We start from the raw sequence: 25,367 nt of genomic DNA, 5'->3' as shown, positions 1-25,367 counted from the left end.
ATAATCACAGAATGAAATTAAGAATTAAACTGTAAGCTAAAGGTTGTTTTGAGAGGAGAGGTTGAGAGAATAGACCATGACATACTTATCTGTTCCATGTAGATGTTGTCCAACAGGAAAGCAGCATCCCCTGGAAATTTAACGCCCCAGGAATACAGCAGTAAATGGTAAACTGAATGATTTTAAATAGCACTTATCTACTCTCCCTGAGCACTCAGTGCTTTATACATCATTCCCCATTTACCCATTCACACAAGTACTTTCTACTACCTTCTTCTTAGGTGCTTTTTTATCTAACATTCACACACATTCTTACTCTGATGGGTACATTGGAGAGCAACTTGGGGTTAAGATCTCACCCAATGATATTTGACAGATGACATCTAATCACCTGATGTCCAGCCACACCACATCATCCTCTCTCTCTGTGACCTTATTTCTATGATCTGAATCAATATTCAAGCTTTAAAAAAATCACCTAATTACATTTTGTAAGTTGTACTTCAACATGATTTATCAACAATTATCGCATATGAATATTCAGCCACATATGAGTATACTTTCCTTCATGCTTCCAATGACTGGATTTGGTGTGTGGTAGTAACATGTAAATTAACGTTTTTTTTAAATTATCTGAATATATATGAGTGCTTGTGTATAAATACACAAACAATACACACATGCTTTCAACTGTGTAATTTAAGTGATCTAGTAGCTCTGTTTGGAAGTTCAGTTAACGCTCAAAATGTGTTTTGGAGTTTGTACGTGCTTTGTCTCTAGGGGCCACCGTATATATTTATATATAAACATATATAAATAAAACCATGGGTTTTTTACATTAGTAATTCCTTTTGTGCATAATTTTATATTTTATATATGTTGTTAATAATAAATTAGTTAAAGCAACAAAACAACCTGAAGAGCCGGTTGGGAGCCGAAAGATCCAGCTCTTTTTAGTGAGCCAAGCCGAAAGAGCCGGTTCACTAAAAAGAGCCGGAAATCCCATCACTAGTCCACGCCGACGTCCACTGCTAAGAGGCTGGTAACAGCAGAGAAAAAGACCCCTCGCAAACGGAAACAGACGGGGAAAGGCAAAGCAGCAGCACTTCTGTTAGTGGAGCATAGAAAAGCCATAGCGACCCTGCTGTAAAGCTACTGGCCGCCCACTAAGGCCCAAACTTCCTGCAATGCAAAATGAGTGTTTTACTATAAGAAATATATGTATAGAAAAATTGCACGGAGATATGTATGAAATGTACAGTGACCAAACGAGCTGATGAGTAAGATAACTATGTTAAACTGTGTTATAGAGTCCGACAGCTGCTGGTAATAATGACCTGCAGTAGCGCTCCTTCCTACACTGTAGGTGTAAAAGTCTACTGCTGAACGAGCTGCTCAGTGCTCAGACAGTCTCATGCAGGGGGTGGGAGGTGTTGTCCATGAGGGATGTTAGCTTAGACAACATCCTCTCCTCCCCAACCTGCTCGATGGACTTCAGAGGACAGTCCAGGACACAGCTGGCCCTCCTGACCAGTTTGTTGAGTTTCCCTCTGTCCCTCTCTGCCATTCCACCACTCCAGCAGACCACAGCATAGAAAATAGCAGACGCCACCACAGTGTCATAAAACATCCTCAGGAATGTCCTCTTCACCCCAAAGGATCTCAGCCGCCGTAGCAGGTGGAGACGACTTTTTGTCCCTTTTTGTAAAGTGCATTTGTGTTTGTGGACCAGTCCAGTTTGTTACTGAGGTGAACTCCCAGGTATTTGTACTCCTCCACCGTTTCAATGTCCAAACCCTGTATGTTCACTGGTGTAATGGGGGGTGGCTTCTTGCTGAAGTTAATCACCAGCTCCTTCGTCTTGCTGGCACTGAGGCGAAGATGGTTCTGTTCGCACCAGCTGACGAAGTCATTGATGACCCCCCTGTATTCCAGTTTGTTTCCCTCCAACACCCGACCCACAATGGCGGTGTCGTCTGAGAACTTCTGGAGATGGCAAGTGTCCATGTTATAACTGAAGTCTGCAGTGTACAGGTTGAAGAGGAAAGGGGCTTGTACTGTTCTTTGTGAGGCCCCCGTGCTACAAACTACCACCTGTAGCGTTAGCGTCATCCACCCCGATGTTCAGCTGGTGGGCAAACTGCAGTGGGTCTAGATCTGTCCCGGCTAGTGGGCGAAGGTGGTGAAGTATGATCTTCTCCATGGTCTTCATCAGGTGTGAAGTCAGTGCAACGGGTCTGAAGTGGTTTGGCTCCTTAGGGTGCGTTGTCTTTGGGACTGGCACCAAGCAGGAGGTCTTCCACAGAATGGGGACCCTCTCCAGGCTGAGACGGAGGTTAAAGATGTATGTGATAACCTCACAGAGTTGATCTGCACAGTCCCTCAATAGTCTGGAGCTGATTCCATCCGGACCCGTGCCCTTCCTGGTTTTTATCTTCCTCAGCTGACTTTGCACCTGGTCAGTTGTGATGGAGAGGCTGCAGTGTAGGGTGTGGGTGGTTAGCTCCTGATGACTGGCGTGGGGGGAGGAGGGAGTAGAGTCGTTGAAGGAATAGGAAAAGGGGGGCAGGTGAGGTGCATTTGATGTCTCCGGTGCTATAGGGAGTTGCAGAGAGGTGTGAAGGAGGTGTGAAGAGCTCTGGTGGATGGGGGAGAGAAGGGCTTCTGAATCAAACCTGTTAAAAAACTGGTTCAATCTGTTAGCCCAAACCTGGTCTCCAGACTGTGGACCCCCTCTGCTCACTGTGCTTCTTCCAGTGATGGTGTTCAGTCCCCTCCACACACCTCTGGTGTTGCTCTGCTGAAGCTGCTCCTCCAGCTTCCTCCTGTAGTTGTCCTTTCCCCTCCTTATCTCTCTCCTTAGCTCCTTCTGGACTCTCCTCATTTCATCTCTGTTTCCAGATCTGCATGGTGCATGTTTAAATAAGGAAGGTTTGTTAATCAAAATAATGTATTAATTAAATAGACGTAACAAAGTTTTTTTCACATGTTCAAAGCACCACAATGGTAGCCTGATATCCTGCAGAACTGTCACAGGATATTAAGCATAAGCTGGAAACTTAGCTCTCTCGAGTGGGCAAACATAATGAAGCAGTTCATTTAATTTGTAGATTCAAGATGCTTTACATATTTTTGGCCACCAGATGTCACCGAAGAGGACTCTGTTGCTTCTAGTGGTGAACCGTTTTTCATTACAAGCTTCCATGCTTCAGAAAGCTTTATCTGACATTACTAGCAGAACAAATGCAAGCAAAACAGCAAATGAGAGACTGCTATTATGGTAGGCCAGGGAAGTGGCAGATTCACAAAAAGGGAAAGAGAACAGAGAGACAGAAAAATAGTGAAACAGACATGAGCTCTGAAGGAGGTCGACATGGTGATGAAGCAGTTAGAACTTATGCTTCACAGCCAGAAAGTTCTGGGTTCAAATCCCAGCTGAGACATTTCTTTGCATGTTTAACTCAGTCCAGAGTACCTGAAGCCCACTGATGCCCCACAGTGGAAGTGAGTGCCTTGACACAGAGCTCATATCTGTCTCAAGGCATCATCTGATCTCTTTATGGACATACAGTACTGTGCAAAAGTTTTAGGCAGGTGACAAAAAGTGTTGTAAACTTTGAAAAATGGAAATGTTAATCATTTATTTTCATCAATCAACAAAATGCAGTGAATGAACAAAAGAGAAATCTAAATCACATCAATACTTGGTGTGACCACCCGTTGCCTTCTTTGAGGTACACTTGCACACAGTTTTTGAAGGAATTCAATTGATACAGCGCCAAATCACAACAACAGTTAAGGTGCTTTATATTGCACAGTAGATCCTACATTAATACATACAGAGAAAAACCCAACAATCATATGACCCTCTATGAGCAAGCACTTTGGCGACAGTGGGAAGGAAAAACTCCCTTTTAACAGGAAGAAACCTCCGGCAGAACCAGGCTCAGGGAGGGGCGGGGCCATCTGCTGTGATTGGTTGGGGTGAGAGAAGGAAGACAGGATAAAGACATGCTGTGGAAGAGAGACAGAGATTAATAACAAGCATGATTCAATGCAGAGAGGTCTGTTAATACATAGTTACAGCATTTTTTCACACCTGCCTAAAACTTGCACATTACTGTACATGTGCATCACGATTTATTGGTCGCAGGCATAATATTCTCAAACGTTTTCCGTGTCTATTGTAGAATATTCAACGTCAGTATGGATATCTTTAGCATCCACAGTAATTATATGTTTTGCTATCACTTTAGACAGAGGTAGATATGCAAATAGATTTATGGAAGTGTTACATTTGTTGTAGTTCCCATCTTTAAGTGGATTTAGATCATAGACATTTGCCCTCTAAACCATGGGATATGAGCTGACCATCATTTGACCTGGTTAAACTTTTGACCTAGTATTTTAGAAAATAAGCTGTAGATACTGATTAAATGTATTTACAAATAAATAAATAAAACCAAAATGTTACTCCACAAAAACAGTATTGACATCTACAGTCCCAGATTACTACCAGGAGCCAGAACGCTTCCAGATTAAGTTTGATTCTATGTTTTGGAGTAAATATTGAGGGTTTATTTTCTTTTGAACAATGAGTCTAAAATTCCCTTTGAAGGCCCAGCAGACGTCAAAGAAATAGTTTGGCTTATTTTTAAACATCTAAATTTTTAATTTCAAATGCAGAAACAAAAAGACATGAGACCTAATAAGACATATGTGAGATGCATAAACTTAACAATGTTAAGAAGATTCCAATCTCCTAAATCCTCTGCACCCAGCTGAACACCAGTGAAAGGTCACTATGAGCATCTGCTGTGCAGCACAAGCTGTAGGAGGGGACAGACATTTTCAACACTTCCACTGAGTTAACACTGTCAATCAAGAAGATTTATAAAGTTCAGGCTGTCTTTGCTGACGATTAAGCAGGGTACAGTCACGTTTGGATGGCTCCATCTATCAACCACTAAAAGTGAAGCAGATATGCACTGGGTCATCCTTCTTCCTGTCACACCATAAAAGTATCCGGGTGTGTACATAAGTCTTCACCATGTTTGCCATCGAGGATTTGCTTGACACTTTGCAATGACCCTCCAGCAAAAGAAGCTTTTCTTGATGTTTATAAATCAATGATATTACACGCTACATTATGAACGACAAGCAGTCCTCGACACACAGAGCACTGCAAGAAAAATTGTCATGTAGGTTAATGTTTTACAATGAAATATATGCACTGTATATAGGTTATATTTTAAACTTGATTAAGTGATCCATGTGCATCAAATAAATTATAAATAAAATGAAAGACTAAAAGTTGAGCAGCTAGTAACTGAATATAGCCACCATAGCTAGTGATTTGATAAGACATTTCATTTGAATATTCAACTAAACGACTTCCCTCAAAATGGTTTTGAAATATGCAGACCTATTTTGTGCATTACATTTTTACATAGGTCTGCGTGTACTGTAGGGCTGCTAATTCTGCTTCACTGTGGACAGTTTATTTTTAAGAGTCCTCCCTGGCTGGCAGGGTTGGCTTCTGTCTCTCTGGTTTGATTTTCTTACGCTCCTCTCTTTTCACTGTTGCTTTTGTTATTTGTGCCAGTGGGTGGGACTCATCCTGGGTGTAAATATGTGACAAGGACCCATCACACACAGGTAGCATTTTTGGACCACAGTCCTTTTATTTGGCCTCATGGAAATAACAATAATAATGACGACCTTACAGTGGAGACAACTCCAGCTCAGCCCTGCTTCCTCTGCTCCCAGCAGTCTTCTAAACATACAGGGCCTCATCAGGAGATTAGGCCCTGTATGGACTGGGATAATAACACCACTGCGTTCTGGAAGTGCCAGAATCGTCTCTGTTTTCTGAGGTGGGTGAGGTCCTTTAACATCTGTCAGACAATGCTCAGGATTTTCTATGAGTCGTTTGTGGCCAGTGACATCCTCTATGTTGTTGCATGCTGGGGCAGCAGTTTGAGGGTCACAGATGCCAACAGACTCAATAAACTGATCCACAAAGCCAATAATGTTGTGGGGATGCAGCTGGAATCTCTTAAGGTGGTGTCAGAGAGGCAGATGTTGTCCAAGATAAGGTCGTGCTGAATAATACCTCCTTATTTAATTTAAGTTACTGCTCTTACTGTCTTGGAGCAACTATGACCACTTTTGTGCTTCCGGTATGATGGCGCCTGTGTTTGACTTTTCCGCTGCAGTTTGTCTCGCACTGCTCTAGTGCTGTTTTTTCAGCCTTTCTGTTCTCCATTTTTGTCACTGATGCCTGAGTCTATGATCACCTGACGCTGCTATCTATTCGATCCTCGATGGTGGGTCTGGATACCTCATCCTCCTGCGACGGGATATTCCATCCTCTGCTGCTGGTGTCTGGATCTTCGTCAGATGTCGCCAATGCTACCTTTTTGGGCCCACACAAATCGTGGAGGAGGAGAGGAAAAAAAGCAGGCATCCAGGTGAAACTTGGACTTTTCTGGAAGCGAGAATAAGCTGGTAAGCGACGCTGAGCATTTCTGGTCACCTGTGCTCAGACAGTTTGTACGGAGGGTTACTTTTCTTCCTTGTCCCTGCTTGATTATGTCGGGCCTGGACCTATGAGACTGTGCTTCCTCAGGAGTGTTCATCCAGACTGGCCTTCTGTCCTCACAGTGAGTGGAATTTACAAGCGTCACGGATCAAACCCTCAGTTTTTATGTCCCCTAAATCGGGCCATTTCTGTTAATTATTCAACTTCTAGCTCGCTGAGCATGGCGCTCATCAATGCCCGATCAATGACAAATAAAAACGTTCATGTTGAACGATTTTATTTTTTCCAAAAAATTAGATTTCTTATTTCTAACTGAAACCTGGCAGCGTGGTGGTGACTATTCATCCCTCATTGAACTTTGCCCGGGCGGGTACTCCTTCATCAGCCAGCCTCGGACGTCTGGTCGAGGAGGAGGTCTCGCTGCGTTGTTTGTAAGCTGGTTTCACTGTCGCTCAGTAATGGTCGGAAATTTTTAATTATTTGAATTACAGCTGGTTAAAATTGGAAATAAAGATCCGTTTTACTGTGCTGTAGTGTATCGTCCACCTGGCCTAAACAGCATGTTTTCAGAGCAGTTCAGTGACTTTTTATCCTCCACCTTGAAGCTGTCCAGACTGGTTATAGTCAGGGATTTTAATATGCACACTGACAATGACTCTGACCTTTTTGCCGGAGTTTTTCTTAGCGTCATATATTCTTTTCATTTTACACAGCATGTGTCTTGTCCCACACACACCAAAGGACACACACTGGGCCTTGTTTTTACCTTAGGATTAACCATTGATATAACAGTCTTTTGCATTTTATGTTTTGTTGAGCTGTATGTCCAGATTTTGCTCCTTTGCTCCCTCTGGTGGTGAAGTATAGAGGGTTTAGTTGTTTGCAGTTTGGGTCTCCACCCAGTCACTCTTTTTGCTAGTGCACAAGGTGTCTGCATGCTGCAGCTCACGGTTAGCTCCACACATGGAGAAAGTGATGTTTAAAGTTAGAGAAAGAGAAGAAATAAGTGAGAAAGAAGATGGAGAATAAGGCAATAAGGCCATAAAATATCCCCTCCTGGATGTCAGATCATGAGGTTTGTGTATTTTAATTGTTTTATTTTCTGTAATTAAGGACTTTTGATTGATTGACACTAAGTACAAGAGTGCATTTTGATGTGATGTTTTTGTTTTGTTGTTTTGTCCGTGAGTAGTTCAAGACTAAACCCTATTTTATAACTCTACATCGTGCCTACGTCAATCCAACTGCTTTTTATTAGTTCTGAGGAAAGTTCATTTTGGACCACTGTTGTATTCTTTTTAACTTGTCTTTCCATCTGTCCCTCTCTCCTGTTCAACATGTGGTTAGCTCTCGCATCTTAACTTCCTCTACTGCTGCTTAATTGTCTGATGTTTTAATTTAGTGTTACCTTCCTATAACAAACTTGCTTTATTAACAAATCTTTTTAATAATCATTGTCTTTCTATCTTAGACAGTGTTTGTCCTGTCAAAACCAGACTAGCTCCTGTTTCAGAGTCGTCCCCCTGGATAAATGACAGCATTTGCTGTTTAAAGCATTCCTGTCGTAAGGTTGAGCTTTTATGGAGAAAAACTTGTTCATCTCCTTCATTTAAAGGACTTTTTAGTTTCTTTTAACACTTCAGTTCGAGATGTGAGCGCTGCCTATTTCTCAGACCTCGTCTCAAAGAGCAGAGGTAACCCCAAGGTACTATTCAACACCATTAGTGATATTGTTGCTCCAGCTACAGCTGCTGTCCCAATTTCATCGAATGAAGATTGTGAAAACTTTCTTTCTTTCTTTGTTGAAAAAGTTAGCCATGTGAGGAATAATATCTCTCCTTCTGTGTCTCTATTGTCTGCTCCAAATTCACTTAGGCCTGTTATTTTAGAAAGATTTTTACCTGTGTCCTTACCTGAGCTGGTCAAATTAGTTTATTCGATGAAAGCATCTTCCTGCCCTCTTGATATTTTACCTGGATCTTTGTTTAAAAATGTCTTTCAGTCTATTGGTCCCTGTTTGCTTACAGTTATCAATGCTTCATTGGTTTCTGGTCAGGTCCCTGTTTACTGTAAGAATCCTGTCATTCACCCACTGTTAAAAAAAGCCAAGCTTGAAGCTTCTCTGCTTAACAGTTATAGACCAATTTCAAAACTACAATTCATCGCTAAGATTTTAGAAAAGGTTGTTGCTAAGCAGCTCACAGCTGTTCTAGATGAATACAGCATTCTGGATTGACTCCAATCTGGCTTTCGTAGAGCTCACTCTACTGAAACTGCACTCCTTAGAGTGTCCAGTGACATCTTGTTGAATTATGATGCAAGAGAATGCTCTGTCTTGCTGATGTTGGACCTGACCTCTGCCTTTGATACTGTTGACCATCACATTTTGTTAGATAAGCTGAGACACTGGGTGGGTATATCAGGGTCTGCTTTGGACTGTTTGTGTGAGCGATTCTTCTCTGTGGCTTCCTCTAAGTTCAGGTCTTCCTCCACTTCTCTTGCCTATGGTGTGCCACAAGGTTCTGTGTTGGGACCCTTATTGTTTTTGTTGTATTTACTCCCTCTTCAGCACTTATTGAGCACTTTTAAGGACATTTCTTATCACTGCTATGCAGATGATATTCAGTTATATATCTCCTTTAAGAGAAAACTGAAGTCCTTGTTTATGCTCCCGATAAATTTGTGCCCTTGGTAGTGGAAAATTTAGGCCCTCTTGCTTCATTTGCCAAATCTTCTATTAGGAATCTTGGTGTTACTTTTGACCCAGCTCTGACGTTGGACGCTCACGTTATATCTCTGGTCCGCTCCTGTTTTTACCATTTAAGAAACTTTGCTGAGTCGTACTGTGTCACGCTCTGAACTGACAATGATCATACATGCATTTATTTCATCTTGTTTGGACTATTGTAATTCTTTGTTCACCTGTCTAAGTAATGCCTCCTTGGACCGTCTGCAGGGTGCTCTGCAGGGTAGCTCAGCATGCTGCCGCGAGGCTTTTGACCAAGTCTTCCAGGTACTCCCATGCCACACCCCTGCTGATCCAGCTGCACTGGCTCCCCATAAAATTCAGAGTCCACTTTTAGATTATGATTTTGGCATTCAGGGCTCTGCATGGACAAGCACCAACATACATCAGTGATCTTTTACATCCTTACATCCCCAGTAGGTCCCTGAGGTCATGTCCACCACACGAGGTTGAAAACAAAAGGAGACAGAGCTTCTGTAACTGTGGCCCCCAGACTCTGAAGCTCCCATCTTCCATTGAGCCTGAGATCTGTGGACTCAGTCATCTCTTTTAAAAAACAGCTAAAAACTCATCTTTTTAAACTGGCTTTTGGTTGATTTTTGTTTTTATGTTTTAGCTTCTGTGAAGCACTTCGTGATTTTATCTTGAAAGGTCCTATATAAACAACATTTTACTTTACTTACTTACTTACCACATCTTTTCCTCAGGGATTAATAAAGTATTCTGATTCTGGTTCCCCCCTCTAGCCCAACACACCCTCTACTTAAAGTAGTGGCTGGCAGTGAGTCTTTGCTGGATTGCTGAGCTACACAGTTAGTGAAACCCTGGCTCCTTCTGCTCTGTGTTTTTACGCTGCTCCTGTTCTCCATGGACACTTACCCTGTGTTTCTTCTGTGCAGACTTCTTGATTCCTTTCCCTCAGTGATGAGCCAACCCTGAATGAGACTGAGTTTTGTTAGTGGATTACTGGATGTCTGAATTCCTTCCGCCCCTGCACACTTTATACCTCTAGTACATGTTTTTGCATTGTTTGAATATTGTTCACTGTTAATAAATGCATTGAACCTTGACTTTCCAAGTTCTGTGTTTGAGTCCAGCCTGCCTCATTGGCTGTGACAGTCATCTGGGACAATAAAGGGGCCGTCCCTAAATGGTTCTTGCTAAACTGGGAGCATGGAATTGTCCAAAATGTCTTGTTATGCTGAAGCTTACTTTCAAACCAATGCAATTCCTGAAAAACAAACCAGCACCATAATCATCCCTCAACCAACCTTTACACTTTGCACAGTCCAGTCAGAAAAGTACCGTCACCTGGCAAATGCCAAACTCTGAATTTCCTTGACCTAATCTGAAGTTTGGAGGTCTGTAGCGACTGACTGCAGAAAGTTTGCGACCTCTGCACACTATGCACCTCAGCATTTGCTGACCCCAATCTGTGACTTTATGTGGCCTACCGCTTCATGGCTGAGTTGCTGTTTCACTTTTAGTGATGCCACTAACTGTGGAACATTTAGTAATGAAGAAATTTCACAACTTCACTATCATGGTGCTACACTTTTGTAGAATCAGTCTGCATGTGTAGGTGGTAGGTTTTCATATACCTGTGGCCGTGGAAGTGATTGGAACATCTGAATTCAGTTAGTGAATATGTTTTTTTAAGTCAGTGTAATTCTCCATATGACACCAGTGGCTTCTGTCTTTACAAATGGAATAATCGCCCAAATCTTGTTCTACACACAGGTATTAAACAAGGATCATTGTCGAAACACTTTCAAGATGTGTCTCGACACTATAAACAAAATGTTACATTTTAAAATCTACACTATGTCATGACATTGCAGTTTATGTGAATTTTGTGTTATACATTTTACCTACAACTCCAGGCCCTGGTTGTGTGCTATGGCTATCTGGTTAATGTGATATAAGAACTAAATATTGACATTACAGTGTAAAGTGTAAAGTCCACTAACAACCAGTCCTGGGTTTATATGGCATGTTTTAGCATTATTGATGCTTCAAACACAGCATGCTGGTTCAGTGTGCTGCCCCTGGTGTGATGACTGGCCTTGTTTTCACAGGGTCTGCTTATTTTTCCCCAGCAAGCCTAAATTCTTCTGTTGGTGCATCACTTCAGCTTCTTAAGCAGACAAAACAGTTCTTTTTTGTATTTGGTGTAAATTTGTAAATTTTCACCAATTAGGTCCAAATCTTTTAAATTTGTCTTGTACTTTGTGGTTCATTCTTAAGAAGGACAAATATACGTAAAAAAGACATTAGGCTTATACACAGAAATACATTTATCTTCTTCACCTTGCCCACCTCCAGTGTCTAGACTCCAGTGAGTTTGTAAGTGTTTTGGAGTTTGCATGTGTTTTGGAGTTTGTAAGTGTTTTGGATTTTGTACGTGTTTTGGAGTTTGTAAGTGTTTTGGATTTTGTAAGTGTTTTGGAGTTTGCATGTGTTTTGGATTTTGTACGTGTTTTGGAGTTTGCATGTGTTTTGGATTTTGTACGTGTTTTGGATTTTGCATGTGTTTTGGAGTTTGCATGTGTTTTGGATTTTGCATGTGTTTTGGATTTTGTACGTGTTTTGGATTTTGTACGTGTTTTGGATTTTGTACGTGTTTTGGATGTTGCATGTGTTTTGGAGTTTGCATGTGTTTTGGATTTTGTACATGCTTTGTCTCTAGGGGCCACCGTATTTTGGCAATCAGTTATCTTGTCCTATTAGAATTTATCTGATGCTGCTATAAGATACATTGCTTTTGCTGGCTGAAGGACATAAAGTTTTACAAAATGACTCCTATGCAAGACCTCATTCTGACTTACACAGAGGTCTGTTAATATGAGTGATGAACAATCTCACCTCGCAACCATGCCTGACAGGTTATCTCTGCATGAATTGGGTTATGAATGTGGGTTGCCAATGAAGCATCTGGTTATATCCCAACATTCCACGCTTTACTTGTTGCAGGAATGTTTCATGGAGGAGCATAAATCCATAAATAAACAGATGATTGCCTTGAGCTGCACAATAAACGTGATCCTTGTTGTGGATCTGTGCTTGACTCCCATGCAAAATAAATGCTGACGGGTTTGACCAACATGATAAGTAAAGTTCCAAGGTTGAAATTCATTGTATTCTATTGTAACTCAGTGTGTCATACACGTCTGGTGACTACCATAGATGGAGGTTAGGATAGGTTAGGAGGTAAAGGAGGTGAAGAAGTTATGGAAGGTAAAGGTAAAACAAGAATAAACCATAAACATGCATTCAGTCAACCGACAGAATTTTGGAACTTGAAAAGGTTGAAAAGCAAATTTCAATTCATTTTGTTCAGTTTATTTTTACCTTTACCTCTAAAATTTGTAATACACTCACAAGGAATGTAATTTCCAAGTAAAAGCCTACACTGTACAGTTTTCAATACACTCATTCTTAGTGTTGAACCTTTCCTTGCTTCAGTGCATAGAGGAGGATTCATAAATACCTGTCTAATGTGATTCTGAGGAAGGAGATTTGTTTTCTTTCCTTTCTTGCTTGTCAAAACTTCAGCAGCATTTCTTGGATGGATCTTGAGTGGACATAAGGGAGGGTAAAAGACCAAAAGGAAAGGTTACATTTTGTGACCAGTTATGAGCTATTGTGACAGCTGGTCTTACGATGATAACAAAATCAGGAAAAACTTTGTTTGTTATAAAAAATTCCATCCATCTATCCATCTTCTGGCACTTTTTCAGGTCCAAGTTGCAGGAGAAGCAGCGCAAGAAGAGAAGCCAAAACTGCTTAAGGTCACTCCTCTCCAGCACATGTGGGGAGGGGTGCACAGTGTATTTAGAAAGTGATGACAGTGCTTCACTTGGTCAACATTTTGTCATGTTACCGTCATGGTTCTGGGTTTCTGATCCAGTGGTGTGTTTTGGGAAAACACGATCACGGTCTGGTATGTGAAAATGGAGAGAGGACCTAAATGCAGGACTCACGGCTGAGCTGAAGAAGACATTCGCTCATCCGGTTTCTGAAGGCCGCTCTGCAAAGTGTTTGTTAAACCTACGTCAGGGCAACCATAGTGCCACAGAGTTTATAAAAAAGTTTCGTACTGTGGTGGAGACGGGATGGCCGGAATATACATTGTTTTTGCAAGTGGTAAATGATAAAATGAAGGACCAGCTCATGTCCCGAGACGAGCCTCCCTCATTTGAGGAGTTAATCTTGCTAGCGCTCTGTATTGATAACCATTGGAGGGAACGAGAAGCAGAAAAGGGAATTCTGAATTGGAAGTCATCAGCCAGGGTTTCTCGCCCTTTTGTTTCATTCACGCACCCATCTGTAGAGCCACCCAGCGGCCCCTCATCCACTTTACCGGAGGAGCAGGATTATATCGAGGAACAGATCTGGGGAAGAGTGGAGAGAAATTTCTGCAGCATCGTAAATCCCACTGCACACAGTGGCCTCCATCCATATACGGCGACATGGAGAAGATCATACTTCACCACTTTCGCCCACTAGCCGGGAGAGATCTTGAAGACGTTTCACACCTTGGCTCAGGCGATTAGAGGATCATCAGGGCGTCCTTTTGTCCGTCTTGGTGGGTTACTCCCACAGAGATTAAATCTGGGACTCTCCACCATTTGACCCTAGAACTGAAGAAGCTTCTCAGATGAGAGGTGAAACGTCTTCAAACAACTTAAAGAAGTCCAGACGCTTTTCTTTCCAAGCTCCTTAGACTGCAGTTTAACTAATTGGTGTGTGTTATCTGGCTTCGTGGATAGACAGAGCTGTCATCTGCATAGCAGTGACTCACAACTTTATGTTTCTAATGATGCTGCCAAAGGGAAGCATGTATAATGTAAACAGGTCCTAGCACTGAACCCTGTGGAACTCCATAATTAATCTTTTTTTTCTTCTTCTACTTTTTTTTGCCTGTCCCATTTGTTTTTTTAGCCATCAGAATTGATGTCTGAAAGCCAACAAAGATACCCAACAGATTTACTTTGCCAAGTGGATGATACGGCCTTGCTGTTTTGGTCCATTTCATCGACCTCTGTTGTTATTATTTATTTATTTTTATTTTCAGTTATTACAGATGGGACAGACATGACTGAGGGATAGGAAAGGGAGAAAGAAAGAGAGGGGGAGAAAGAGAAACAGAGGGGAAGAGGGACAGTGAGAAAGGGCACTTAAAAAGAGAAAAGAGTCTCCTGGATCACCTGTTGAGAGAAAAATAAGAGAAAACAAGCAAAAAAAGAGAGCAACATAATAAACACAGCACCATCGCATTAATCGAGCTAACAGTAAATAACAGTAAATACTAAATATTGAATGTTTTTTGCTTTTCGTACCTTTCGTACCCGTTTTCCTCATGTACCCGTGTTTTCCCTGTGTTCAGAGGTTGCTGCTTCCCACGGTTTGGACTCACCTGGAGCTGCGTTTTCTCTCTCCTCCTTGCCTGCCTGCCCACACTCTGGCTGTAGTGCTGCTGTCAGTGAAACCCTCTGCACTCTCGAAATACCGTGGACCTCCCCTCCTCAGAGCTTTCAAAGCACGGACCTGCAAGTAAGGAAAACAAATTCATCTCAGTTACCTGCTCTAACCAGAATCACATTCCCTAATATTTTCTGCTGCATAATAAACACTCTTGTAAATAGACACACTACGCATTTTGGTGTCTGCATAAGTGCTTGTGTGATTGGGTGAATGTGGCATGTTGTATAGAGTACCTTGAGTGCTCCGGGAGAGTAGAAAAGCGCTATATAAGAATCAGTCCATTTACCATCTCTGTGCCTTCTTTTTCCATTGTTTCTCACACACAGAGCAAAATTACAGTGTGGCTGATCACGAGTTGTTGACAGTGAAGCTGGCACGGGAGGAATGGAGGCAACTATTCATGGTCTGAATACCAGGTGGGTATTGTTCGTCGCCTGTTTTAATTTCACCATAACTTACCGCCCACGGTCACGAAATCTCAAGCCTAATGTCTTTTCTTGTCAATACTCCCCCAATGACACTTCAGTACTGCTTTCACACGTGTCAACCAGTCCTATTCAAGCCACACCCTCTACAGCAGGGGTGTCAAACTCAAATACACAGTGGGCCAAAATTCAAAACTGGAACAAAGTTGCGGGCTAACGTTAATATTTATTGAAATATATTTATTCCTCCAGATATAAGAATGAATCTTATGGACTCAAACACGTTTTGCTGAAAAACTGAATATGGAACAGGCAAAGCTTAATACTAAACAATATATATATTAGCTGTATAATAGCAGTAGGCCAGCTCTAATAGTAATTTGGTATGGCTTCGCGGGCCAAATGTAATTAGGCTGCGGGCCAAATTTGGCCCGCGGGCCAGAGTTTGACACCTATGCTCTACAGCATCCTAGTAATATCTCATAAGTTGTATTGACATTTCTTCCTTAGATTGCCATTTAAAAGCACTTTTTAACCACTGAGATAAATGTCAATGATCCATATGAAACAATGTCATTCCCCTCTCTAACATGAGGAACAGAAGAGACAGTCTTGCTTTAATGGGATTTGCTGCTGTGGTTTTGGTTGTGACTCTGGAACTGGTGGGGTGAGCAGAGAGAGGGATGGGGGCTAGGGGGATTACATTGTCTTATCGATCTGACTTCGACTGTGGAAAGGGAGGAGTCACAAATCAGCAAACCTACCAACACCACCATTTAGAGATTTCTCCTCCAATTGTCACATAGTCTTACCTTGCAGGGAAAAAAAACCCATCAGCATCTTAGAGGTCATTGTGTAAACCTTTTTACATCCCTTTCATACTCTGAAAAACACTCAACCCCTGTAACTGCCTCTCTGCCAATGGCCCAATTAAACACGTGCACTTCATTGTCAGTACCTAGAAACTGCCAGAGGTCTGGGCTATGATCCTTCTAATAAAACATCTTCAAATAGCTTGGCTGAGGCCCTTACAGAAAGGTTGACAAAGGTGCTGATACATGAATGGTGCCATCAATTATTTAGCAAGAGGTGAATATTTCAGATAGACTGGGAATACAGGTCAGATCCCATGTATGTTTGCAGGATAAATATTTAAAGATCAATATGTTATGAGTGTGAAAGACAGCAGGGAGGCCTTGGGGAAATAGCAGGGAAGTAGGAATGAAAGGCAAATAATGACTTGGAGGGAGTTCAGCCACTTAGTTTCACTGTAGAGTTCATCCTAAACCTGAGAACAAAGTGTGTTCTTCTTTTGAACTAAATCTGTTTCGCATGGAGCAGCAAGGCAGCCAGCAAACATGTGGGGCTGTCAGTGAAGCATGTAGGTGGAAAACCACTCCCTGTTAGAGTTATGAATGCATATATTAAGAGCCAAGCTTCAGGAAGCTGGTAAAGGGAGAGACACGCAATCAAGTACACACACAAACACACACACAGAGCAAATAAGGATCACGGCAGTAACCACGCTGGCACCATCTTCAAGTGAAACACAGCTAAAATAGTCTTTTCTAAGGAAAGTCACACAACAGGGCCAAGATGTGAAGCTATTTCACAGCTCTAATGGATAAAAGAAGGTGATTAAGCTGCTTAGCTTTGTCACATTGTTATTGGCGAGGGGTTGAAAGATTTATCAACATGTGCAGTAGTTGTGCATACTGTCCCCTTTAAACTTGATGAGAAATCAGATCAGTTGGCTCAAGAATAGGCATGTTTCCTAGGCTGGAGGTAATCTAAATCGACACCGTATGTTTGGCATTGTCAAAGGAGCTTGCAAAGAAAAGCGTTTGGATTTCTTTAAGTTGCTTGAAGACGTTTCCCACCTTGGCTCATGTGATTAGGTAGAGGATCACCAGGGCGTCCTTTTGTCCCTCTGTGGGGGGAAACTCCCACTAGGTTTAAATCTGGGACTCTCCACCATTTGACCTTAGAACTGAAGAAGCTTCTCGGATGAGAGGTGAAACGTCTTCAAGCAACTTGAAGTCCAGACACTTTTCTTTGCAAGCTCCTTTGACTTTGATGACCTGGATGACTGAGAACCTTCACAGACATAGGTTTGGCATTATTCGGTTTATCTCTAGTCTTTCACAGGTCCCTCAGTCCTCTTCTCCATTTAATTTCATATAGTCAGTGGTTCTCTGTTTGAGTAGTAGATATTTGTTTTTTGATTTATTTTCATTATTTTTTAAGGTTCTGCAGGAGGGATGTTTTTAATGCACTTTAAAGCTGAATTCAAACACACTGCATTGCTAGTGAAATCATTATTTACTATTCATAACCATGCATCCCTGTAACAATAATGCAATACAAATACATGTTAAGGCATGCAAGAAAACTGAAGAAAGATATAATGTTCAATCAAAAATATGGTGTGTATATGTGTATTTTCTGGCTGCTCCCGTCTGTATGCCAAATATCATGGGGTGCAAGTTGCTCTCCAATGCATCCACTGGAGTATGAATGTGTGTGAATGTTAGATAGAAAGCACTTACCTAGAAAAACCATAGAAAACGGGTGAATTAGGTGAGTTGTATAAAGCACTTTGAGTGCTCAGGTAGAAAAGTGCTATATAAGAACCAGTCCATTCATTGCTGTCTGTTGTGTGAACCACACTTCAAATGTCCAAACCAGTCTTCACCAGTAATTTAGATACACGTCACATTTCAGTGTATCATTTTTGTATTTAAGGGGGAAATAATCAAGATGATAGCTGTCTTACTGGTCAACAGAGAGCTGTTTTCTGGAATTACTGGTTTAGCTATGTTCCTAGTCTCTCACCAATGGCCCATATGACTACTGACTGAAAGAATGACATAACAAATACAAGCAGTGGAAATTAGCTTTCTTGGAGGTAGAACGGGAGTTACACCATGCGCCTTGTAAAGGTGGAATTGTGATTTAACACAGGTGTTATTTCAGAAGGGAAACCCTCCTCACAAACGGACGGAGCAGTGGAGCAGCCAAGGGAATGCACTGAATTAAAAATCATAAAATATAATTTATTATACAAAACAGTTAAAAATGCAAAAGCAATTAAAACAACCCTGGCCAGGGAAAACTCACAATAAAAATCAATAAAACATAAACATTAAAAGTCCAGTGTTGTCTGCCACGGTATAAAAGTCACTAAAAGTTCAAATCCAGCCAATCGGAGCGGGCAAGGAAAAACGGCGGCGGTGGCGGCGCAGTCCTGTCAGCGTTTCCGCTTCAGAGTGCTGGAAGAGAGGGGCAGCGACAGTCACTATTCTTTATAGTGGCTACGGTTGATTATAGTGGGATAAGTCGCGAGACTTACCCCGGATGGGCAGAGCTCTTAACTCTGCCCGCCGCTTTCCTGTAGCACGCCAATCGGCACCAGCCCGTCTTGCCGTGGGAGGTAGGGCGCTCTCCCTCTGGCCACTCATTCCTCACCGTGATCTGGCCTCCAGTTATTCCAGCAGCAGAACAGCTCCCTCCGCTTCTCTGCTCGCTGGCGTCGTCTCCTCCCAAGTCCTGCATGGCAACCTTCACCGGCCCCCGTCCAGGCTTGCAGCCGCCGCCGCCTGACACAGTTCACTCCACCATTTTTGCCACCTTGTCTCCCATGCCTCTGTCTCTCAAGCCTCTCTCTCCGTGGTCTGCCAGGCTCTCTTATTGGCCTCTGGGACCTCCCAGGTGTGTCAGGTTCATAATAAGGGAGGGGCGGAGTCTTTCCAGGACAAGTCACCAATGAATACAATAAAAACATGCAATAAAACCCATAAAAATAAAACACTGTACAATATTAAAATGTTAAAAAAAGTAAAACACAGCAAAACATGCACAATAAAAAACCCCAGGTAACTTGTCCCTTTCCACCCCGTGACACGCCTTGCAAATGACTGTCCAAGGGTAACTCCACATCGAGAGGAGCCAGTGTTTCAGAAACGTATAAACAGGAGGAGACCCCGGGGCATACCAAGATGTGCCAAAGAGATTATGTCTCTTATCTGTTTCCTAATGGAAAGGCCAAAAGACCTATATCAGGGGAGGGAGACATGACTGCTGCTCCTGGATAAACAGTATAAACTGGCCATCATTCCATCCAGACAGTTCTGGGAATCCCTCAGAATAACTGAGCAATCAGAACATATGCTCACAAAATCTGGACTTGCATAAAGTAGTCGGAAATTGATGACTTAAAGTCAAGGACCTACACTTCAGTGTTCATGACTGCATATTTAAAGTGACACATTTTTCTCTAAAAGATCCCAGCAGGGGAGGATGAAGACTTTCTGACTAATAGGTCACAATGCGTGAAGGTGAACCGTGTACTGTCTGATGTGCTCTCCTCTTCTACTGGATCTCCCCCGGGTTGCTGTCTTTCACCCCTTCTGTTCATTCTGTACACGAATGAGTGTCGCAGTAATTTCACGAACAGACACATCCTGAAGTTTTCTGATGACACAGTAATCATCAGTCTTCTTGTGGGGGACGAGTCAGGCCATGGGCAGGTTGGAGATGACTTTGTGGCTTGGTGTGATGAGTCCTTCCTGTCACTGAATGTGTCAAAAACTAAAGACATAAGATTTTAGAAAGTCCTCTTATAGCTCATCACCTACTATTATTAAAACTGCTGATATTGGGATTGTTGCGAGTTATAAATATTTAGGTGTGGTGCTTGACCATAAAATGTGCTTTGAACCTCATCCTGATGCCACTACTAAAAAAGTTCAGCAAAGATTGTTCTTTTTATGGAAAAAGAGATCCTTTGATGTCCCATCCGCGATGTTGTCTTTGTTTACAGAAGTTTTATTGAATCTGTGATGTGTTTTTGTATCACTGTCCGGTTCGGTAACTTGACCATGACGAATGAGAATCGGTTGGGACTTCTGGTAAAAACTGCCAGCAAAGTTTCAGGGCGCTGGCAAGTTGGACATTTATAACAAGCATGTGCTGAGGAAGGCTCATTCTATTGATAACTGTTTGAACCATCCACTTCACAGTGAGTTTGACTTGTTGCCCTCTGGCCGTCGTTTTAGAGTACCTCTGAGGAAGACCAAAAGACTCCAGGTTTCCCTACTGCAACCCGTCTCCTTAATGGCAAATAACTGTCTTGTGGCTTTTTATTACTATTATTAGTATTATTGTTATTATTATTATTATTATTATTTTATTTACCCTTATTGTTGCACTTGCTGCTAAACTAACTTCCCTTTGTGGGACAATAAAGTATGTGAATTGAAGTTCTAATGAATTATAGAGTGAGAAAGTTGTCATTATGCAGCTATTATGGCAGATGGGTTTGGACGGCCTGCCTAAAAGCACTTGGAAAGTCATCTATTCTGTGATGCATATACTTAATGAATGATAGTCAAGCAGAAAATACTATGCACCTCCTCTCTGCTAGAGATGGTTATGAGACATGTTAGCATTGTGGAGACGCTTTAGTGTATTGAACTAAAGTTTTAGTAAAGCATAGCTTCAGTTATCTATTTCTAATGTTTCAGGAAAATTGTGCAGTAAATTGTGCGTTGTTTATAGAAACCAGTAGCATCATGAGACACTGACTGTTTCCTAAAATTAGCCTCCCGGGTAATATTGCAATAATGGTGAATAACAGATGCACCTTGCTAACTAAACTGGCTAGCACTATCATTAGCTGATGACTTAAGTCAGCTTGCAGGTATAGGTTGGTGCAAATGTGCAGAGCATCGTCGGATAGAACTGGGGTGGGGATCTGACTGAATGCCGAGTCATTGTTACAGATTAAAAACAAACAAACAAGCAAATGTCATCATCAATGACAACAAAAACTGAGGTGACAGCAAAATGGCACATTTGAGGTTTTAAGATAATAACTTACTGTCCAGTGAATGGACGACATTTGACTTATGTTGGAATTTTTGGGTGTGGTGTTAAACCTTAAGCTTTATGTTATCTCCACATCAGCATTTGACTGGAGCCAGCAGTGTAATAAATTACCAGGGTAGTGGACAGAGTGGCCTGGCACCTCGTTCATCATTCTCTTTGCCAAAAAGGAGCAGAAGGCAGAAATGAAGAGAGCAGTGACTATATGATATAATAATTACTCTCTGTGCTTATCCAGAAAAGGATTAAAGTCCCTACATGAAATTTATGTTTCAGATGCTTGAAGAAATAATTCATTACAGATCAGTCAGGTTCATATATAATACCCATGAAATGAATTGTCAGAGAAATTTCTAATGATAAAATAATAACTAGCAACAGTGTAGACAGCTAAAGTGAAATGGAGCATTATTAGCATGGTAATGTAAGTGGACTTGACTAAAAGGGCCCTTTGATTAAAGCACTTCATTTAAGTTAGATCATGTGATACGAACACTTTGTAAGTTAATGTTGGACAGGAGTCGAAAACAATGCTTTTCTTTTAGTTTGAATAATTAAATTAAGCCCTAGATAGAGACAAACTGTAACTAACGGGCTAAGTGCTAGCTTGTTTTGACACAGTCGGTCACTTGCCACAAAATATTCCTGCCACACTGATTGACTACAAAATTAAAAAATCTCTACATTTTCTGGATAAAGCTTCTCTATCGATATGCGCAACTACAATTGTTTCCGTTACTTCCATTAAACTTAAAGGAAATGCAAACGTTGTAGCAGGCCTTTTTTAGTGGAGCAGATCTAAATGGATTGGTATGTAGTCACAAAATATTAACAAGAATCACTTTTCAGCTGTGGAATTCTTTATCATCACAACCACAGCTGAGAATCGCATCAACGGTCACTCTCACATCAGTGGTGATGCAGATATCACACTGTGAAAGTGAAGGGCATAATTGAGAGGCATTTAAATGAATGAGTGGGTGACACAGGGAGACCCACCCGGGTTGACAGTTAACACATCTGACACGTGTGTGAAGTGGCAAGGGAGAATGAGCTCTATCTGACAGTGCTCTTTGGTGATGCTGAGGGAGGCAATCCAACAGAAAGGTCAAGGAAGATGATGAAAAGCATGAAATAAGGAAGGGCCCCTTGCCAGGCAGTGACAAGGAAGAGAAAAAAAGGATGAGACCAGACTTCCCACCACCACCACAATCACACGAACACGCATCTTCACTCCACTCCCATTCAACAATTGTCAATTACCAGATATGCTGACTTGATTGATTGATTGATTGATTGATTGGTAATTTATTTCAACATGTGAACAATATACAAGTACATTTAGAAAAGAAATAAGAGAGAAAAAAAAATACTATACAAATTACATTGTGTACTTGATTCTGTTCACTTAAAGCTGTCACTCACTGCAGATGGCTAGTTAACTGGTCCATTTATCTAACACTGTCAGCCCTATAAAAAGAAGAGAACAGCCACTAAGCTTTTTTACCCCCTTTCTTCTCTAAGATTTCCCTTCTTTTTATTTTTGACACTCCCTACCCAGAATGCTCAAAGGTTTGAGCCAAACGTATTAAGGAAATACAAGAAACAAAGATCAGTTTGCTTTTGCCAGTCAACCACATTGCATCTAGGAAGGATTCATAATCTGGTGTATTTCCATCACTAAATGATGTGCTGTCTGTGTGGTGTGAGTGAGGACCCAAGTGCAGAACTCCAGAGACAAAACAAAGGCATGGCTAGAACTAGGAGACACAGAGCACACAGTGGGGGGTAGATATATGACAACAATGTGACAAAGATCAGTGGGAGACATAACACATATGAGCTGAGGGCGTGTCAAAAATAAAACAGGAAGTAACACACACTGACACAAAGGGTAGACATATGAACTTGACAATGGGACTGGGAAATAAAAGGACAAAACATAGAGGGATGTGCACGGGAACAGGAAGGGGAAAAAACACCACGACCAGGACTACAAACGTATCGTAGACAAGACAGGGAACGCAGACAGCCACGGAGACAAAACACAGACCTCCTGTCTTAGACCAGAAAGACAGGACATGCTGAACACAGGACACACGGACGAGACAACAACAGACTGGACACAAAGATGGGAACAGACCTGAAAGCAAACAAGAAACATACTGGAAGTAGCATCATTTCAAAAACTGAACATACTTGTCTTATAATTCCAAAAGAATGAATAACAAGTCCAAAACAAGACCCTGGACCATGACACCTTTAATGTAGAGAGGTGACTGACGGAACTCTGAGGCAACATTATGGACTGCTTAAACGTTTGTTGTTTTAATGTTCTGAATCGTCGATTTGAACTCAAACAGCAATCTATTCGTAACATAACCATAACTTGAGTGAAAGCAAAGTAAAAAAATAAAAATCAATCCCTAATGTAAACCTAGTCTACAGTGTTGTGAAGGGTCATACTTTAACCCAAGCCTTTTTTCTGTAACACTACCAAGTACTTTTTGGTTTACATGTAGCAAGTAAAGAAACAAAAACCAAAAATCCTCAAAATCCCCCAAAAACAAACTTATTCAGGGGATGAAAAGAAAGTTTCAACTGTGTCCTGTATAGAACTTTGGTCCTGGTTTATAAGTTATCATATACTTTTACAGGTTTTTGTTCCCATAATATTAAAATAGAACAACAGATCAACATGATATAAATAGAATAAACATAAATAACATTAAACTAAACACACACACACAGATGGATGCAATTCAATACACTGTGAAGAGCAAAGGCTGAAGAAAGGACACACAAAACCACATGAAATTATGACTAAAATATCATCCATCTGTTTCCTTAACAATTTGCATAGATGAATATTTATATAGCTCCATCTTACATCAGTTCGGACAAATCAAAGTGAAAGCAACATCTCTGCTCACTCCTCAACCAAAGGTCCTGTCCCAAAACATCTAAAACATCTTCAATTTAAACCATCCCTTTAATTTCCCCCACCATGTGCCCATAGGTGGCTGTTGTCTGTGAAAGGTAACTTGGCTAGGAGTGATTATAATCTATATTTTTTTATTTTCATGAAAATGTCCATGTCCTGTTAACGAGAGCCTGAGGTTGTGAGGACCACTCGTGTCTTCCTTCTATATTTTATATTCCCCTTGCAATAAGAGCTGTGTAACACCCAAATTTCTCATTCGTGGGATAATAAAGGTTTATTCTATTCTATTCTATTCTATTCTATAACAGCAATGAAGACTAATCTATTCCATACTAACTGATACTGTAGTGCAATAAATCAGCTATTAATTTTATTGCATTTTTTTTACCTGCTCACAAATTGCTTGGCCCACAGCGTGCAAAGGCCACACTCTCTACCACTGACACTGTATTACACTCTATTCACTGAGTACCGATTGGTGTCACAGTGACATGCAACCACTGCACAGACAGCTTCTTATGTGACAGCTGCAACTGTGACTACTTTCTCTGCCCAGGAATTAAATAGCATGCTGTATTCATCTAAGGAAATTAATATAGTACGTCACCAGCCTCTCTTTGTAATACCACCCTTCTGACCATTGCTGATCATTTCTCCAAAGTAGTGTATTTCATTGCTCTCCTCAAGCTTCCCTCTGCCTTGGAGACACCTCAGCTTCTCACTGACCATGTTTTTTTTCCAAATTCATGGCATCTCAGACCAAGTCCCCTAATTCACTTCCTGAGTGTGGAAGGAGTTCTGCACTGACACTGGAGCCCAGATTTGGGACGTACACCAGGATCCTATTCGTGGACTTTAACTTGACCTCCAAGACATCCTTCAGGTTATTGTACCTGCCTCTGCCTGTAAGTGGATCATCAGCTTCCTGACAGACAGGCAGCAGTAGCATGGCGTTATTTTAGTGCCTCTATTCTGAGAGCACGTAAAAAGATTTTGCAAGCGCAAATGTTGCATGTTGAGGAGAAAATTATTTTGAGCGAAAAAAATTAATTTCTGTATGCAAGAAATATATTTCAGTGTTTGCTATTATCCATACACACACAATAACAGCCCCTCTCGCTCAGATCTCTGCTCTCAGTGTATCCTTCACGCTCACAACATCTCTGCTTCGTGCGTGCTCAACTCTTTCTGTACACCATTATAATGTGCCACAAAACCAACCAATCACAGACTTGGATGCAAAAATTCTGATTTGCTGTTTTGGTCTCCAATCAGCTCACTAGGTACTGTAGCCAAACCCAGGCAAATATCCCAGAATGCATTTCATGCAAAACT

General features: G+C 41.4%; 1 long non-coding RNA gene across 1 annotated transcript; it reads right to left on the bottom strand.

Annotated features, from left to right (window-relative positions):
• Window positions 1-1,859: 1,859 nt before the first annotated feature.
• LOC120723435 lies at window positions 1,860-23,482 on the bottom strand. The gene is made up of 3 exons (XR_005693749.1): window positions 23,472-23,482; window positions 6,138-6,145; window positions 1,860-2,057 (listed from the first exon to the last, which is right to left on the bottom strand). It is a non-coding gene; the product is annotated as an uncharacterized LOC120723435 (long non-coding RNA).
• Between the last annotated feature and the right edge of the window lie 1,885 nt (window positions 23,483-25,367).

Source organism: Simochromis diagramma, unplaced genomic scaffold (genome assembly GCF_900408965.1).
Source record: "Simochromis diagramma unplaced genomic scaffold, fSimDia1.1 OVJJ01000165.1, whole genome shotgun sequence".
NCBI lineage: Eukaryota > Metazoa > Chordata > Actinopteri > Cichliformes > Cichlidae > Simochromis > Simochromis diagramma.
The sequence above is the reverse complement of the archived record's forward strand: the minus strand, read 5'-3'. Positions and strand labels throughout refer to the sequence as shown.